Source organism: Leucoraja erinacea, unplaced genomic scaffold (assembly GCF_028641065.1).
Source record: "Leucoraja erinacea ecotype New England unplaced genomic scaffold, Leri_hhj_1 Leri_61S, whole genome shotgun sequence".
In the NCBI taxonomy this organism is placed as follows: domain Eukaryota; kingdom Metazoa; phylum Chordata; class Chondrichthyes; order Rajiformes; family Rajidae; genus Leucoraja; species Leucoraja erinaceus.
In genome coordinates this window covers 484,903-501,911 of record NW_026576531.1, presented here as the reverse complement: position 1 = coordinate 501,911, position 17,009 = coordinate 484,903, and positions in this window count along the sequence as shown.

Below are 17,009 nucleotides of genomic sequence, written 5' to 3'. Positions count from 1 at the left end.
ATAGATGCAGAAACAAGAGTACATCACGTAGATCAGATGTTCAAAGAATAATTCAATTTTCATTCCCAGCAAATCTCGTTAAACTTATCCTCAACTATCATGTTGCACTAATGTTCACCAAGATTATGTCTGCCTCTGTCCATGTCTTAGCTCTGTATTTTTAATGAACAGGAGTGTGCAGCGGGTAGTGCTGCTGCCTCACAGCGCCAGAGACCCGGGTTTGTGTCAAACCTCGAGTGCCGTTCTCCCCGTGACCACGTGGGTTTTCTCCGGGTGCTCTGGTTTCCTCCCACAGTCCAAAGACGTGCAGGTTTGTAGTTTAATAGTAAGATTAAACGAGTACTTACCAGTACGAAGTTTGATCTGTATTTTATGAGGAGTTACGATGAGGGATTACGTGAAGAACCCACCCAGCGCGCAGGCGCGGCATACTTCCAAGCAGCGGTGTGGAATCACAGATAGACACTAGTTGAAGTAAAGATAGTGAAGACCAACGAGACATTAGTCCGAATTTGATCTATATAATGAGGGTGGGAGCGGAGGGCACGTAATCCCTCATCGTAACTCCTCATAAAATACAGATCAAACTTCGTACTGGTAAGTACTCGTTTAATCTTACTATTTTACTTCGGAGTCACGTGAGTGACTACGTGAAGACTTCAAAGGTCTGTGATTTCAAACCGTGTAACAGTTATATCACTCACTGCCGAAAGATCATCGAGGGAGGAAGTGGTAGCTAGAGACCAACAAGTTTGTTTAGTTATAAAAGAAATGTTTACTAACTATAACAAAAAACAAAATAGCTCCCATGGGCTTTAAATCATAACTTTGCGGTTTTTAAAATGGTATCCGCAAAGACGTCCTGTTCCATCAGCGGTTTCTTGTAAAATCGTTGGAATGTCGATTCCCTTGAACATCCCGCTGCTCTGAGGATGTGGTCTAGGGGAACCTGCATCCTATCCGCCGCTGAGGTGGACGCTGCCCTGGTTGAATGGGATTTAAAAACATTTGTGTTAATCCCTGCCATGCTGAGGACCTGTTTCAACCATCTGGATAATGTTTGGCTGGTTACCCGTCCAAAAGGCTTTCTGTGGCTAACCCATAAGGCTTTCTCTCTCCCTCTAAGCGTTTGGGTTGTGTCTAGATAATGATGAAGGTGGGTCACCACACACAGCCTAGGTTCTGGAGGGTAAGCCCGGAAGATCAACGGGGAGTTTGATGTACCTGGTCTACTTTGTTTTACCAACCCCGGCATGGTGAAAGTAATGGTATCTGGGGTGGTCACCATGTAGTTCAGATTGAGCTGATGGAGCGACTGAACCCTTTGAGCTGAGACAAGCGCCATGAGCATGAGGGTTTTATAAGTGGCCTGTTCCAGGCTCAGGGATCCCACCGGAGGCCAACCTCGAAGGTGTGTCAGAACTACACTCACATCCCACATGTGAGTGTATCTAGGTGTAGGGGGTTTGGTATTAAAGATCCCCTTAAGGAGTCTGATGACTAGAGGGTGGGAACCCACACTATGCTGTCCTATCGGCATGAGGTATGCGGACAGTGCGCTCCGAGCCGTATTGATGGCACTGTAGCTCATCTTGAGATCATGGTGCAGGTGGGCCAGGAACTCCAGCACATCCGAGATCGAAGCCGTCTTGTAGGATGTCCCTGCGTCCAGACAGTACTGTTCCCATTTCCTGATGAAGGTCAGGTACTGTTTCTTGGTGGAAACTCGCAGGGATGCCGACATGGTGGTGATTGTTCTGTCTGATAACCCCAATCCCCGGTAAGGCCTGTTCAAAATCTGGAAACCAGGAGTTTCAATTTTTGGTGGCATGGATGGCTAATGCCAGTTACCGGGTGAGTCAATAATTGGGGGTGGTGTTGAAGGACCATAGGTGTCTCTACCACCATGTCGTGGAACATTGGGAACCATGGTTGGGTAGGCCAGTCGGGCACGACCAGAATGCCAGAGGCTGAGTCTGCCTGAATTTTCTGGAGTACCCGACTGATGAGGCAGAAGGGAGGGAAAGCATAGAAAAAGAAATTTCCCCAATCCAGCGTGAAGGCATCTACCGCTGCTGCCTCTGGGGTCTGGTTCCCAAGCCACATACATGGGTAGTTGGTGATTTAACCTAGACGCAAACAAATCTATATCTGGCGTACCATATTGCTTGACAATTTTAGCAAATAATTTTGGGTCCAACATCCATTCGATGTTGTCGTTGAATTTTCGTGACCTGGTGTCCGCCACTAAATTTAGCTTGCCTGGTAAATAGGCAGCTGATAGCCAAATATGTCTCTCGACACACCATTGCCAGATTATAGCAGTTAATTTGTCGCATGATACTGATTTAATGCCACCCATGTGCTGGATATAAGATACTGCCGTAGTGTTGTCGATCATAATTCTAACATGCACGTGCCGCATACCAGATGCATATGCTTTTAGCCCATAAAAGGCGGCGAGCATTTCCAAAAAGTTAATGCCCAGTGATTGTAGTAGCGATGCCTCTGAGTTAGTCCATCTGCCACCTGTGCTGTCTATGGAGTTAGTAGCTCCCCAGCCTAAAGCACTGGCATCCATTGCAATGGTTATGTTAGGATTGGTTACGGCGATAGGACTGTGACTGTGCCAAATATTGTCAACCCACCACTGAAGTTCTAATTTGGCTTCAGCGGGTAAATCCATTTTGCGATCATAATGCCCCCTATGAAGGCGTAATGCATGAGTCCTTGCTCTTTGTAGATTTTGATAATGCAAGGGCCCATGTTGGGCAGCCGGAAATGCTGCTACTATAGAGCCAATAACTCTGGCTACATGCCGTATTCTAGGTTGCGGTGTAGCAATTAAATGGCTACAAGCTTCAATGAGTGAAACTGTTTTGTTTCTGGGCAGAGTGACAGTCATGTGAATCGTGTCAATAGTGAAGCCTAAGTAATCCATGTTAGTAGTAGGCTCCAATATTGATTTATCTGGGTGAAGGATAAAACCCAAAGTTTCAAGGAGTTGTTTAGTGGCTAACACTCCTGCGACAGCTTGTTCCCGTGTTCTTCCTAATATGAGAACATCGTCCAGATAGGCCACTACTAAATGTTTTAGTTCTCTCAATTTCTTCATGGCCACTTTAAGAATTTTCGTGAATAGTCTGGGAGCTGTCGTTAAACCATTGGGCAAAGCTCGGTACTGCCATAGCTGGCCCCTCCAGATAAATTTCAGATATTTAAAGTAATCTTTATGAATGGGTACCAAATAGTAAGCATCTTTGATATCTATGCTTGCCATGTAGTATCCCTTGGAGATCAGTTGTCTGGCAGTGACAAATGTCTCCATTTTGAAATGTTGATACTCAACAGACTGATTGAGTGATGTCAGATCAATGATAATGCGACATCCACCATCTTTTTTGGTTTTGAGAAAAATATTTGATACAAATTCTTGCGGCTCGTGTGTGGTCATTTCTATGATGCCTTTAGCCACGAGCCGATCAAGTTCAGCTTGTCCTTCTACCTTCTCAACTGCCGAGGGAAGGAACACCCTTTGGGGCATGTGCTGAACTGGCGGTTCTACGCCTGGTTTGAACTCAATTTTGTATCCACTAATACTGTTGAGTATAAACTGATTGTTAGTAAGGGAGCACCAAACATGCTTGAAGAACCTCAAACGTCCCCCTGTTAATACTACACCCTTTGTCTGTGTATGTTGACAGGAACCAGACCCACCTACCTCCATGTTCACTTGTGGGGTCGTTTCCGGTGGGTCTGGCCCAAGGTTGTCCGTGTTGGTGCTGCGGTGGGGCGGCGCATCTTCCCACGGCTCCGCCCTGGGCCCCGCTCTAAAAAAGAGCACTGGGGGTAGTGGGAGGCGGTCACCAGGCTTCCACCAGCTCGGTATCTGCTGGTGGCTGCCGAGGCGTGCGGCCAACTGGGTGTCTTCACCCTGCTCGGTCCTGGCCCTGCCCTCATGAGGCCTACTGGTTTTGCCGCCTCTTCCAACTCCTTGAGCCTTTTGGCCAGATCCGCACCAAATAGCAGCGCCTGTCGTTCGGGCGCTGGAGCTTTACAGAGGCCGGCATATGTTGGGTTGAGGGCAGGCCTGATGTTGTCCTGCCGTAGGTTGTTTAGCTCATACGTGGTGCTGCACATCAGTGCGAGGGCATCCTGCTGGGGTATGGTCAGGTCTTCATCCCCAACGGACCAAGCAAAGGCGGTGACGGCTGCTGAGTGGAGCTTCAGGACTCGCTGCATTTTGACCTCCTGAGCCCTTATTTGCTGCCCCAGCTGGTTCCAGATCTGCCCATTGACCGTCTTGACCCTCAGCGCCTCGCAATTTTCTGGCGCGATGTAGTTGTCAAGGGCCTGCTGGACAGCCTTGTCCTGCAGCGGGTTGTTGGACAGCCTGTTTATAGTTGCCGCCATTCTGGGTGGCAACACCATCCCAGTTGTTGGTGGTGCCGCATATCGGCCCACTACACCCAGTAGCTCTTCTTCCGGCACGCCCGGCATGCTGACGATATCCTCCGCCTGCCCTTGGGATAGGCCAGCCCAGTCCTGGCCTCCCTTACTGCCCTCGAACATAGAGGGTACAGAAGGGTGTGGAGAGGAGGAGGCCAAAGCCCGTCCTCCTGGGAGATGCCGCATCTCCTCATTTATCATACGCTCGAGGAGCTGCCTCATGCAGCTTATCCGAGCGTCTCCCCTTTTCGGTGGGGGAGAGTGTTCCCGTTCCTCCGATTCATCGGAGGACACCGGCCGGTCGGTTTTATGTGTCGCCTTCCTCCCTGTGCGGGGCGTTGAAATCTGCAGCACTGGGGGCGGCTCGGTGTCGGGTGAGCGGGAGCGTTGAAAAAGCTCCTCCGCTGCGAGAGGCTGCCGTCCCGCTATGGACCCGTCCTCGGGTGAAGTAGGGCAGGCAGTCCTCCTGGCTGGTCGCTTGCGAGAGGCCATTATTCTCTCTAGCGCGACTCTGTAACAAAAAAGGCACTTACCTGAGGTCTCGTCTTTATGCTGCAGCTGGAGAGCCTGGCTCCAGCTGCTGCCGCTGTTGCACTGCTGACGTAATGCCGCGCCTGCGCGCTGGGTGGGTTCTTCACGTAGTCACTCACGTGACTCCGAAGTAAAATTGGCTTTGGTGAATTGTAAAGTGTGTCTAGTGTGTAGGGTAGTGTTAGTGTGTGGGGATCGCTGGTCGGCGCGGAGCGGACTCGGTGGGGCTGTTTCCATGGTGTCTCTCTACTCTAAGGGAGGGTGGACATGTTTGGTGATGTGTTCATCTCCGCGGTGTTGCCATGGGCCAGTTTGTAAGTGTCCCTCTGTTGAGAGACGGAGCTCGGGTTCAGAGTGTGGACTGCATCTGCTCCACAGTTGGGGAAAGTCAAGTTAGTGATGGCAACAACTTTGGCACATTGGCCGGTCCTCATGGTAACTAAACACCCGGCCAATGTGTGGATGGGAGTGTCCTCCTGTTTAATCATTGTTGAGTAAAAATACAATAAATCAAAGTAAAATGCCCTTCGCTCGTGCCAGGAAGATATATGAAGCTGACCATCAAACTTGCACCGAGTCACAAATTCAAGAGCTGAGACGATTTAATTGTTATGTGTGTTGGCAACGGAGCTCTGAAACACATATCTCATCACGGTGATCTCTAGAAGGATAAAGTTACAATACCAGGCATGCAAAATCTGATCTTCATCGAGTGCTAACTCCTTGCAACACAGAGCAAATTCACAATTCTGAAAATTGATGACACTTGCGTGTGTTGGACCCCCCAAAAAATAGACTGTGGTGCAGCGGTAGAGTTGCTGCCTCACAGCACCAGAGATCCGGGTTCCATCCTGACCACGGGTGCTGTCTGTACAGAGTTTGTACGTTCTCCCCGTGACCTGCGTGGGTTTTCTCTGGGTGCTCCGGTTTCCTCCCACACTCCGAAGACGTGCAGGTTTGTAGGTTAATTAGCTTTGGCAAAAGGTTTTTTACTATAATATGTAACTATACTTTATAATATGTCTACTTCTAATAAAAATATTATAAAAAAAATAAAAAATTAGCTTTGGTAAAATTATAAATTGTTCCTAGTGTGTAGGATAGTATTAGGGTGCAGTGATCGCTGGCTGGCATGGACCCGATGGACCGAAGAGCCTGTTTCCGTGCTGAATTACTAAACTAATCAAAGTGCTGGAGTAACTCAGCGGGTCAGGCAGCATCTGTGGATAATATTGATAGCATCTGTGGATAATATTGATAGGTGACGTTTCACAGAGTGCTGGAGTAACTCAGCGGGTCAGGCAGCATCTGTGGAGAACATGGATAGGTGACGTTTCACACAGTGCTGGAGTAACTCAGCGGGTCAGGCAGCATCTGTGGAGAACATGGATAGGTGACGTTTTGGGTTGGGACCCTTCTTTAGACTATCTTCCCCTTTGATCTATCGATTGTACTGGAGTTGCGCTTGCTTGTAGAGGGAGGGTGGTTGGCGGGTCGATCCGGGTGGAGGCGACGGATGCAACGGGCCTTTATGGAGAAGGCAGGAACGGGGTACTGATTGGGGATGATCAGCCATGATCACATTGAATGGCGGTGCTGGCTCGAAGGGCCGAATGGCCTACTATTGTCTACTAGATTAAGTGGGACCCGTTGGGTCCCATGTTCACACTGACCACCAATATTGGAATTGGTGGAGAGGTGGAATATTACTTCGGGGGACCAGCCCTCCCGTGTGTGGGGGGGGGTGGGGGGGTCTTTCTGGAGCGCAGGTATGGGTGTTGTTGGCTGCAGGGACTATTGGTCTCCAGAGGGCTAGTATAGAAATTGTGGGCCAAATGGATTCTTGGGGTGGCAGCTCAGTCCCTCAAGCCTGATGTGCTGGCAGCTCACTCACGACTGGTGGGCTGGCAGTTGACTCACGGCTATTTCTTGAAATTCCATTTCAAGCAGGGTGCAAGGCCACCAAATTCAAGTGCAGTTTCATACCATTTCAAGGAGGGCGCAAGGCCACCACATTCAAATGCAGTTTCATACCATGTCGTGCACCACATTCAAATGCAGTTTCATACTATTTCAAGCAAGGTGAAACCACCATAAAAACCACCATAAAACCACACAAAACACCACACTCACAGTTCAGTAGACATTCAGTGTGTTCAGTTTATTCACAGCTCAGACAGAGTCATGACCTCTCCCTCGCCCATCATGCGGACTGAGCCACACCCACTCTTCCGGGTTTTATAATCCCTCCCCCTCCCACCGGAAAAGGTGTGGCCTTCATGGCATGATTGACAGGAGACAGATTCCCAACATTTTTTAAACACTAATAACACTTTCGTTTTTCATTAATAGGAAGAATCCTCTGCACCTGATGAGCAGAGGGGGACTGAGTAAGATGGCCAAAAATCACAGCCGTAAGTGGTAGCGTTTTATCCAAAATCAATATAGTGCAAACAGGAAGTTGTCAAGTTTAGACAAACAACCATTTGCATGCAGTGCCTTTTCACTTCAACCCAAACCCCCAAACAACCATTTGCATGCAGTGCCTGTTTACTTCAAACCAACCATATTTTCATTTTCAAACCACATTAAAGTTGAGTAGACATGTGTTCAGTGTAATTCAGAGCTCAGAGACACATGACCCTCTGGCTTCCTCCATCTTGCAGAGACTGAGTGAGGCACACCACTTCCGTGTTTTATAGTTCCTCCCCCCTCCCACCAGCAGGGGCAGCAGAGAGAATGGCAAATTAAAAAAAAACATTATTATCTCTCTGATTTTTCATCAATGGGAAAAATCCTCTGGTCCAGGAAGGCGGAGGGGGGCTCTGAGCGAGATGGCCAAAAATGACGGCCGTAGGTGGCGGCGTTCTCTCGAAAATCACAGCACAGTGCCAAAGGCGGTCAAGATCAGATTTTTAGTAATATAGATTGTCTATTGTCTATTGTCTAATGTATCTACCCGATCTATTCCTGTCTTGATTTTATACACCTCTATAAGATCACCCCTCATCCTCCTGTGCTTCAAGGAATAGAATCCCAGCCAGCTCAACCTCTCCCTAGAGCTCAGGGCCTCGAGTCCTGGCAACGTAAATCTTCTCTGGACTTGATCCATCTTAAATGACCTGCCTCCCACAGTAGGGTGACCAACACTGAACACAAGTGTGGCCTCACCAGCAGCACGGAAACATCATCCTAACCTGTTCTTGCCCCATGGAACCTAGTTTCATTTACCTGTGTTTGGCACATACCCCTCTGGCATGAAGGCAGCAACTCTACCGCTGTGCCACTGATTTCCTGCACATTCACTTGTAGTTATTCTGCAGATTACAGGGTGGGGTGCACGCAGTATAATGGGCGGCACGGTGGCGCAGTGGGTAGAGCTGCTGCCTCACAGCGCCAGAGTCCCGGTTTCAATCCTGACCACGGGTGCTGTCTGGACGGAGTTTGTACCTTCTCCCCGTGACCTGCGTGGGTTTTCTCCAGGTGCTCCGGTTTCCTCCCACTCTCCAAAGACGTGCAGGTTTGTAGGTTAATTGGCTTTGGTAAAATCATAAATGATCCCTAGTGCGTAAGATAGTGATAGTGTTGCTGTTCGGCACGGACCCGGTGGGCTGATGTGCCTGTCTCCTTGCTGTATCTAAAGTCTAACGGGAGTCCACCGGGAGTCTGGCGGACGGCGGCACTGGGAGCTCGCGGGTCCCTGGAGGGAGACCGCTTTTCAGGGCTCTCGCAACGGCGACTTCTCCCGCCCGAGTTGCGGGGTCGAAGAGCTCCTGGAGCGGGGCCTTACATCACCGCATCGCGCGGCTTGGAATGGCTGCGGGACTCTGCGAGCGCACGCCGGGGGCTCTAACACCAAGACCCGGTGTGCGACCTTGCACCACCCGGCGTGGCTTTAATGGCCGCGGGACAATCGCCATCGCCAGCCGCGGGCTTTGACTTTGACTCTGACATCGGGGGGAGTGCAGTGGAGAGATAAGTTTTTTTGGCCTTCCATCACAGCAATGTGATGGATGTTTATGTAAATTATGTTGTGTCTTGGGTCTATTTGTTTGTAATGTATGGCTGGAGAAACGGCATTTTGTTTGGACCTCAAGGGGTCCAAATTCAATTCAATTCAATTCAACTTTTGTCATCGACCTCAAGGGGTCCAAATGACAGTCCGTAAGTTGTTAAATTGAATCTTGGAAATCTTAAACAAAGGGGGACGGAGGAATCTTGAATCTCGTCGGGAAAGTCATCTGTGATTGGTTGGGTATTGCATGCAGTCAGGAAGCCAGTGACTGACATCTCTGTATAAAAGCACTCTGTTGCAGTTCGTTCCAGGGCAGGTCATTAACCTGATTGCTCTTCAAGATGTACATTGTTGATGTCCTGTGGGAGTGAGATGGATAACTCTGTCTGTGGGACAATGGCAGGTGTGTCAGGGTGGACTTCCTCTCAGCATTGTCCAGGTCTTGGCCAAGCCTAACATGACATCCTTATCTCCAACCACAGAGACATTAGTGGGAGCAATGCTGGGATGTAGCAGTCTCCTACTACCGTGGTATCGTCAGCAAACTTAATAATGGCGTTGGATCCGTACCGGGGAATTGAGTAGGAAGGCACACAGCCCTGTGCAGTGTTCATGTTATAGTGGAGGTTAGGTTAAGCTAAGTTAGTGAGGAAGTCCAATGTCCACACATTAAATTGAATCTTGAATCTTGCTGGGTAACGCAGTCAGGAAGCAGTGGACATCTCTGTCAGGCACTCTTCTCGTTGGAGGAACATGATTGATAGGTGATGTCCATTTCACAGAGTGTCTGTGGGACAATGGCAGTGTCAGGGTGGACTTCCTCTCAGCATTGTCCAGGCAGCATCTGACATCCTTATCTCCAAACATGGATAGTGGGAGTGACGTTTCAGTCTCCCGGGGAATTGAGTAGGAAGTGCTGGATTAAAGGAGATAGACTCATGCTGGAGTAACTCAGCGGGTCAGGCAGCATCTGTGGAGAACATGGATAGGTGACGTTTCACAGAGGTGGACGGGTTTCACAGAGTGACGTTTCATAGAGTAACTCTGACAAAGAGCAATCCAACCAAGACCTCAATGGTGGAACAGGCGGAGGACGATGGCTGACCTTAGTGGAGCGTCACAACGGCTGGGAAGGCGGATGAAGGCTGCGGCAGAAAAGGGTCTCCGGTCGTCTTGGACTCCACGCCACTGGATCCTGACCCAGATCTGTCAAGGACCGTGGGGTGGCTGTCTGTGCACCAGTCTCCCCATGTTAAACAAAGTCACGCACAGGCGTCCTCCATATAGGGAATAGCACCCTGGAGACACCCATGGTCAGCCACGATCGAAGGGGTCCTAAAAGATATGCAGGGAATGGAGGGATGTGGACCACGTGCAGGCAGATGAGATCAGTTTAACGGCATCATGTTCAGCATGTACATTGTGGGCCGAATGGCCTGTTCCTGTGCTGTACTGTTGTATCTTCCATATTCTGCTATTTGTCTCACCTTGTGCATGGTTTGATGTATAGTATGATTTAAGTGGCTAACACACAAACACAGTTTGTCACTGAATCTCAGTCTATGTACCAATAATAAACTAACTCCAATATTTTGTAATATAAACTCCAAATGAATCCAAAATATATTCTTCATCAGTTTCGGATTATTCCTCACTAAAATTTAGTTGGAAATCATTCTGAAAGTGAGATTTGATTCCAGTGATGTTTAAGAAGGAACTGCAGATGCTGGAAAAATCGAAGGTAGACAAAAATGCTGGAGGAACTCAACGGGTGAGGCAGCATCTTCAGACTGACGGGAAGGGTCTCGACCAGACACGTCGCCTATTCCTTCGCTCCGTTGATGCCGGTGTTTTACTGCATGTTTTAATCCGCTGCTTCACCATGTTCTTGGACAGGTTCTGGTATCGCCCATGACCATTTATTATAACCTCCAGCACTTAGACCGTGACATTACTCAACACATGTCCAATGTCTTTCAGGGAATTAAATGTCAGATTTTATTTTGGATCCAAGCATCGTGTTTTGAGCCAAGGACATGAAACTTCTGCCAGCTACATCAGCCTTCATCTGACGGGTTCAAGGAGTCTGAACGCAGATAAGCTTTCTGCCTGACTTTCTCCCCCTGCACATCCTCACAACGTTGACAGCCTTTCCACAGCCAAACATCAGCTCCTCTGACTGTGCAAGCAAGTCCCAGTCTTCCCATTCTTAGCTTAGTTCAGTTTCATTTATTGTCACGTGTACGGAGGTACAGTGAACAGCTTTGTGTTACGTGCTAACCAGTCAGCGGAAAGACAATAGACAGGAGATTAGTGTGCAAAATTAGAGCACACGGTATTGGGGGTAGGGTATTGACATGGATAGAGAATTGGTTGGCAGACAGGGAGCAAAGAGTAGGAATTAACGGGTTTGTTTCAGAATGGCAGTCAGTGACTAGTGGGGTGCCGCAAGACTCTGTGCTGGGACCCCAGTTATATATATTAACGATTTAGACGAGGGAATTAAAGGTGACATCTCCAAGTTAGCGGATGACACAAAGCTGGGTGGCAGTGTGAACTGTGAGGAGGATGCAATGAGGCTGCTGGGTGGCTTGGACAGGTTGGGTGAGTGGGCAGATGCATGGCAGATGCAGTATAATGTGATGAATGTGAGGTTATCCACTTTGGTGGCAAGAACAGGAAGGCTGATTATTATCTGAATGGTAGAGACAAAATGCTGGAGTGAAATCAGCGGGACAAGCAGCATCTCTGGAGAGAAGCAATGGGTGATGTTTTGGGTCTAGACCCTTCTTCAGACTGATGTCAAGGGAGCGGGTGGGACAGAGATAGGATGTAGTCGGAGACAGTAAGACTGGTGGGAGAACTGGGAAGGGGGAAGGGGATGGAGAGAGAGGGAAAGCAAAATCTATTTGAAGTTAGAGAAGTCAATGATCATCCTGCTGGGGTGTAAACTGGCCAAGCGAAAGATGAGGTGTTGTACCTCCAATTTGCGTTGGGCCTCATTCTGACAGTGGAGGAGGCCCAGGACAGAGCCGTCAGATTGAGAATGGGAGAGAGAGTTGAAGCGTTGAGCAACTGGGAGATGAGGTAGGTTCAAGCGGACTGAGCGGAGGTGTTCAGCGAAACGATCGCCGAGCCTGCGCTTGGTCTCGTTGATGTACAGGAGTCCACATCTGGGACAGCGGATACAGTAGATGAGGTTGGAGGAGGTGCAGTGAACCTCTGCCTCACCTGGAAAGACTGTTGGGGTCCTTGGATGGAGTCGAGGGGGGAGGTAAAGGGACAGGTGTTGCATCTCCTGCGGTTGCATGGGAAAGTGCCCGGGGAGGGGGTGGTTTGGGTGGGAAGGGACGAGTTGTCAGAAGAGTTGAATGGTGTCAGATTAGGAAAAGGGGAGGTGCAACGAGTCCTGGGTGTCCTTGTACATCAGTCACTGAAAGTAAACATGCAGGTACAGCAGGCAGTGAAGAAAGCTAATGGCATGTTGGCCTTCATTGCAAGAGGATTTGAGTTTAGGAGCAAGGAGGTCCTATTGCAGTTGTACAGGGCTCTGGTGAAACCGCACCTGGAGTCTTGTGTGCAATTATGGTCTCCTAATTAGAGGAAGGACATTCTTGCTATTGAGGGAGTGCAGCTTAGGTTCACCAGTTTAATTCTCGGGATGGCGGGACGTCATATGATCTTCTTCTTCTTGTGTATGGCGTGCACAGCCTAAAGTTGTAGGTCAACTTGTTCTATTTGATCTTATTTGATTGTGCACGCCAGGTTGATTGCATTCGTTGAAACAGGGCGGACCACGTGAAGGTTGCAATCTCCCACCCCCTCTGTCATATAATGAAAGAATGGGTCGACTGGGCTTGTATTCTCTGGAATTTAGAAGGGTGAGGGGGGATCTTATAGAAACATATACAATTCTTAAGGGATTGGACAGGTTAGATGCAGGAAAATTGTTCCCAATGTTTGGGGGAGTCCAGAACCAGGGTTCACACTTTAAGAATAAGGGTTGGCCATTTTTGATTGAAATGAGGAAAAACTTTTTCACCCAGAGTTGTGAATCTGTGGAATTCTCTGCCACACAAGGCAGTGGAGGCCAATTCACTGGATGTTTTCAAGAGAGAGTTAGATATAGCTCTTTGGACTAAGGGAATCAAGGGATATGGGGAAGAAGCAGGAATGGATTACTGATGTTGGATGATCAGCCACAATCATATTGAATGGCGGTACTGGCTCGAAGGGCTGAATGGCCTCCTCCTGCATCTATTTTCTAAGTTTCTATGTAAGGCAATCAAACTGTCCACAGTGTACAGATACATGATAAAGGGATAGATGCAGGAGATGCAGTAAAGATAGATAAAAGATAGACCAAGGGGGGAAGGGAGGTCAGGACCACTCTAGTTGTGGTAGGATGGTTCACTTACCTCATAACAGCTGGGAAGAAACTGTCCCTGAATCTGGAGGTGTGCGTTCGTTTTCACACTTCTGTACCTCTTGCCCGATGGGAGAGGGGAGAAGAGGGAGTGGCCAGGGTGCGACTGGTCCTTGATGATGCTGCTGGCCTTGCCGAGGCAGCAGTGGAAGGGAGATTGGTTTGTGTGATGTCTGGGTTGCTGGCCTTGCAGAGGCAGCGTGAGGTGTAGATGGAGTCAGTGGAAGGGAGATTGGAGCAGAGGGAGTGGCCAGGCCTCCCGTGGGCTGGTGAATGACTTTATCTGTTGAGGTATCCCAGACCCCCAGGAGTGGAATCCCCTGACTAATCCTGTCCTCTCCGTATCTAGGGTGGACAGAGATAAGATAGTGACCACACATAGAACGGAACCATTAATGGCCCACATGCCTCATACAGCAAGTGAACTTATCATGGGCCAAAGCAGACATTCACAATGCCTGAATCTAGAGACTCATATAGTGTGGAAACGGGCCCTTCAACTACCTCCTCCAGCAGCTCGTTCTAAACACCCACCTCTCTTTGTGTACAAAAGTTGCCCCTCAGAAATCTTTCCCCTTTCATACTGTGTTCACACACACTGAACTTTTATTTTCTCTCTCGTTTATCATATTGTTTACAGTGCACCTTGTTTACATATTCTGGTGTGCTGCAGCAAGTAAGAATGTCGTAGTTCTATCTGGGACACATAACTCGTGACTCTTGAACCCATGTCCTCTGGTCCTCAATTCCCCCACTCTGGGCCCAAAAACTGTGCATCTACCCGATCTATTCCTCTCAAGACTTTATACACGTCTATAAGATCACCACTCATCCTCCCGTGCTCCAAGGAATAGAGTCCCAGCCTACTCAACCTCTCCCTGTAGCTCAGGCCCTCGAGTCCTGCAACATCCTTGTGAATCTTCTCTGCACACCTACCAGCTTGACAACATCTTTCCATATAACACGGTGCCCAGAACTGAACACAATACTCTAAATGAGGCCTCACCAAGTCTTATACAAGTGCAACGTGACCTCCCAACTTCTATACCCAATGCTGTCCCACAGAAGTACACAGAGCCACCACAAATATGCAGCAGTGTTTGCCCCACATCTACCAACACGCTGCCGATCCACAACACACTATATGTTGAACAAAGCAAGAAACTGCAGAGAGTTGTGGACGCAGCCCAGACCATCACACAAACCAACCTCCCTTCCATCTACTCCATCTACACCTCACGCTGCCTCGGCAAGGCCAGCAGCATCATCAAGGACCAGTCGCACCCCGGTCACTCCCTCTTCTCCCCTCTCCCATCAGGCAAGAGGTACAGAAGTGTGAAAACGCACACACACCTCCAGATTCAGGGACAGTTTCACCACAGCTGGTATCAGGCAACTGAACCGTCCTCTCACCAACTAGAGAGCAGTCCATCTACAGTTCCTTGCGTCGACCTATCCAGAAGAGCAAGTGTTATCACAAAACCAAGGATAGCACACAGCTTGAGTTTGAAGTTTTCTGGAAATTCATTGTGTTGTTACCTTGCTGTGAATTGAAACGGATCTTCTATAATGGCAGGGAAAGAATATGTTAGATGTGGATGTTGTGCCGGTGTGGAAAAGGTGGTGATTACAGTCAGGATGAAGTCAGCAGGTTACAAAAGCAAACTTCCTCAGTAATTGTTGAAGTATCCTGCAGGGCCGGGGAAGATTCGATCTCTCTGCAGATGTGTACTTTGGCAAGGGTTTGTTTGTGCAGGAATCAAATGCAACACCACCAATTAATATTGCCTTAATCCTCCAAACAGACTGAAGCCGACGGAATCTTTCAGCGGGCAGTATCTTTGGCACAAGAGTCACGGTGGGCTGTTATGCTGCTCTGGCAACCATGCATGCACCATTTCGAAGATATGCAGTTTGTAGGTTAATTGATTTTGTAAATTGTAAATTGTCCCTTCCTGTTTAGGATAGTGCTAGCGTTGGTGATCGCTGGTCGGTGCGGGCTCGGTGGGACAAAGGGCGTGTTTCCACGCTGTATCTCTAAAGTAAACTAAACCGGGGGACACTAGCTTCTAAAGTTACAATGAATTAAAAACATGCTGCATCAGCCTTTTATATTTGACTAGACCAAGTGCAGACCCATTGGGTCTGCCCCCCCAATGGTGTGATCCCCCAACCCAATATTCCACCATGCACCTGTCTCCTCCAACGGAACTGAAGCCGTTCCCAAATGTAAGATTCCAGCACTCTCCTGCCTCCCTCAGCAGTGGATTAAAAAAAAATTCCAATTGCACCTCCCCTGCCTGCTGCAGCAGTGAAACGTTCAGAGTGTTCCTGTCTTGCAACTTTGTTTTGAAGTGTGTTGGAAGCTGATAGGAAGGAGCAGCTGTCAACAAATCAAAAGGCAGAAAGGCAGCCGGACGGAGGGACGGCAGGCGGCAGCCACAGACTTTTATATAATAATAGATAGATAGATAGATATCTTTAATCAGACTTCACCTTATCTTGCACTAAAAGTTAATCACGTTATTGCTTTTATCCTGTATCTGTACACTGTGGACGGCTCGATTGTAATCATGTATTGTCTTTCCGCTGGCTGGATAGCACGCAACAAAAGCTTTTCACTGTTTCTCGGTACACGATCAGCTATGATTGAACGGCGGAGTAGACTTGCTGGGCCGAATGGCCTAATTCTGCTCCTATCACATGAACAATTGAATTAAATAATATTAATAATAAATAATAATACATTGTTGATTATATGTAAATAAAACATTAAAAATTTGGCCACCTATGCAAGTTGCATCACAATTGGTCACTGGAACGTGAAGCGAGATACAAGATCGACTTAGTCTTGTGTGTTGGCCGGTGAATTATACCATTCATGAGACAAGGTCGTTCATCAGAACCAGTCATAAGTGAGTCAGAGTGAGAATAGAAACATAGAGAAACAGCTGCAGGAGAAGGCCATTTGGCCCTTCGTGCTAGCACCGCCATTCAACATGATCATGGCTGATCATCCACAATCAGTACCCCGTTCCTGCTTTTTCCCCATATCCCTTGATTCTGTTAGCCCTAAGAGCTAAATCTAACTCTCTCTTGAAAACATCCAGTGAATCGGCCTCCACTGCCTTCTGTGGCAGAGAATTCTACAGATTCACAGCTCTCTGGGTGAAAAAGTGTTTCCTCATCTCAGTCCTAAATGGCCGACCCCTTATTCTTAAACTGTGACCCCTTTTCTGGACTCCCGAATCTGAAAAAAGGGATTCCACTACGCAGGCGGGCGGATGGGGGCGAGAGTTTTAGATAGATAGATAGATATCTTTAATCAGACTTCACTTTATCTTGCACTAAAAGTTAATCATGTTATTGCCTTTATCCTGCATCTGTACACTGTGGACGTCTCGATTAATCTGGATCAACATCGGGAACACATTTTTCCTGCATCTAGCTGTCCAATCCTTTAAGAATTTTACATGTTTCTATAAGATCCCCTCTCATTCTTCTAAATTCCAGTGAATATGAGCCCAGTCGATCCATTCTTTCATTATGTGCCAGTCCAGCAATCCCGGGAATTAACCTGGTAAACCT